This window comes from Ruditapes philippinarum, unplaced genomic scaffold (assembly GCF_026571515.1).
Source record: "Ruditapes philippinarum isolate M1 unplaced genomic scaffold, ASM2657151v2 ctg5739_1_1_1_1, whole genome shotgun sequence".
NCBI classification, from domain to species: Eukaryota; Metazoa; Mollusca; class Bivalvia; order Venerida; family Veneridae; genus Ruditapes; species Ruditapes philippinarum.
This window is the reverse complement of record NW_026862962.1, coordinates 39761-43040: the sequence shown is the minus strand read 5'-3', so window position 1 is coordinate 43040 and position 3280 is coordinate 39761.

Here is a 3280-nt window from a genome sequence, read left to right as displayed (position 1 = left end):
CATTGCTGAACATAGTCTTAGCCGTACTTGTAGTCAAAGGAGTCGTCATTTCGGTAGTCGTTGTAACTGTTCTCTTAGAAATTAAGTCGTAACGGTCGTCGTATCCTTGATCGAAGCAGTCGTAAATTTTTGTGGTCGTAGCAGACTAGCAGTACATGAAGTTAAATAAATCGCATTCGTAGAAACGGTCGTAGTCATGGTAGTCATAATCGTAGACGAAGTCGTAGCAGTTGTAGTCTTCGACGTCGTCGCTGTACTCGTAGTCTTAGATGTCGTAGTCGTTGTCAAAATTTTCCTCGTAGACCTAGTCTTTGTCGTGGTCGTAACCGGGACGAGAAAGTGACGATAATTACCAACTAGATTATCTGACAAAATAATCTATATATGGTAATATGAATATGCGTTATCTTGACGTATAAATTGACATTTAAAATAATACTAAATCCCTGACGGCATTTCATAACACAGCTGTTGGGAAAAAGGGGGAGGGGGTAAGTGAAGTTTAATGTGGCCCTTAATCACTTTAAGGGACGGCTGACAGCTGTTGGCCCTTTGTTTTGAACTTATTTCAGTAGTAAAATTGTTTTCTTTGTCATCAGGAGTCATGAGGAAATCCATGTGAGTATTCAATTATCGCTCTGTGGCATTTAAATTTCCATATATGTAAGCTCCTCGTGCTGGACAGGAAATAACTGATGAGCAAGTAAATAACTTTTATCTATACTGTTCAGGGATTTCTCATTGACAAAATTGTTGCGGTTATGTAAAATTATATTGAAACAAAACAAGAACTTTTCATACGACTTTAATTTTCGTTCATGTTTATTTCTAGTTTGGCAACCAATATTAAGAACATTTCAACCATATTATGATTGGCTTTTTTTCAGCGGGAGAAAGTTATTAAGCCTTTTCCCCGCATACTATGTATCCACCAACTTGGCAGCATCGTTTGATTCAATCGTTACCACCGGATGTAGTTACATTGTCTTGAATTGAATCGTCGAAACTTTAGCAAATTGTTGAACGGAAAGTTACTGGACCCATTGACATTAAAAGCCAATATATCAATCCTATAGATGATATAATGAAATATACACGAATAGTTATCAAACAATCCCAATAGCCTCAGGAGCATATGCATGTGAATCCTTCATAATTGTTGTGGAAATCTTTCGGAAAAAAACAAAGCAACGTATGTCTGTACCTCGTGCTTTCTACTGAAAGTGCACAAATAGCCGCATGAAAACAACGTATGTCTGTACCTCGTGCTCTCTACTGAAGTGCTCAAACGGCCGCATGAATACAAATACTTGGTCCGCATGCTTAGTTCCAGTGCGCCTCTCCTGTGCTGCTGTACATTATAATAGCTTGTCTTGCGGTATATTATTTATCTTACATTTTCCTAATTTTTCACTTAGATTACATGTTGGGATCATTATGAAGCGTCTTCTGTTTTCACGACAAGACCGTTTTGATTGTAATAAGACATTAAAATCATAAAAATGTTATCTACAATGTTGGACTTAGAGATAAATTCATATTGTGTAGGGCGTGAATTGGATTATCGGTCAGTAGTAGAACCTCGACCTATGATAACGGAGCATGAGGGTCTGGATCGAAATATAAGTACGTAAATAAAATATAAGAAGTATCGAGGCGTCCAAACAGTAAAGGCGTATAACGGTTCCGTTTATACCAAATATAGCTGGATTCTAACGAGAAGATAAATAGGGGACAACAGATTCTAAGACTTGTGTACGTTTTTTGCTGAAGTTAGTTCCTCATCTGGTTTACGTACCTGCACATCTCTTTCTTGCTAAGTATTTAAATATTCATTGTGAAAAGTTTAAAAATTAAATTAAAAAACTTCGTTATTCATTAATATTCTAGCAGTGATGACAGGCAGTGGCGGATTCATGCCTTGACCACAGCCCGTCCCCCAGCTCAGCTCAAAGATACGTTGATGAGTTCCGACTAATCTCTTTGCCAATTTCATGTTTAATTAGCCGTTGTGTTCTCCATTATTATCATATCATCCGGTTGTTAATCTCCTGCCTGGGGCTTGCAAGATATCTTTGTCAGTTTACATGCTTGAATGACTTAAACACCGAAACAATGACTTGAACGTCAAAAAAGCATAATATGATTGACTTTATTTTGACTTTATTATTACTTTCCCAGCATCCAATGAAAGTAACAATTACAAATAGTGTCGAATAGGTACGTTAAGCGGTAATGTAACAATATATTTTACTATTTTATGTGCCAAAGCAAATGAATTGCATTTGAATAAATGGTTTTGCTAAAAGTATGAGTGTTTCTTTCATTTTGCTTCATTTTCTCCATACTGTTGACATGCCATAGTTCAAGCAACATACTCAGTTCCCTCAACGTCTCCATGCAAGAATGCCACAGGCGTTCTGAAAAACTTTGTTTTGATTGATAGATGAAATGATTGGACACTTGTTTTTAATAATATGTTATATATGGCCGTTGTGCTTATATGCCTTGAATATTCTAAAAGTGTAATGTTCTCATTTTCGGGGGAAAAAATCGTTGAAATGATAGATTGTTGTTGAATATAATTGTAATGTTTGAAATAATTGAAGGGATGATTCGTGTTATATACAAATATTAAGAAATTCCCTTCATCCATGCAAGCCAAATACAATGTTTGTATAACGTGAGGATCTTTTTGATGACAATTATCTGAATAACAACTGACCTGGTCGGTTAAACTAGTTGACCTGAAACAGGTTATTTGTTGTAAAAACTTTGAATTCTTTGAAGGACAATTGCCGATTTACATATGAAAACCAGACAAAAATGTTAAGTTTGATAAACAGACGTTTCATACAGTGACAATAATACTAACACAAATGAAATGGAATCTTATTTATTTTATCTGGTGGATGAAAACTTTGGGTGATGCTGCATCTATTACTTTAGGCAAGGAGAATGCTAAGAGAAAAAACATAGAACTTTCGTCAGTTGGCCAAATATAAAAAATTAAAGTCTCTGGAATCACAAAAACCCAAAATATAATGAAAGAAAATGATCCAAAAGTAACGACATCAATATATTTTGTCTTTTTAACAGAACTTTTAAGAATTTGAAAGATGAAGAAGAATCAAATAAGACCGGGTTTCCGTCTAACAATATATTAAATGTTCCCGTAAAATATCGCTCTGTAGTAATTAATTTTAACAAATAGCGTTCCCATTTTTTATCACTATTACCTGATTCTGCCTTATTATTGATAAAGGAAATTTTTATGAGT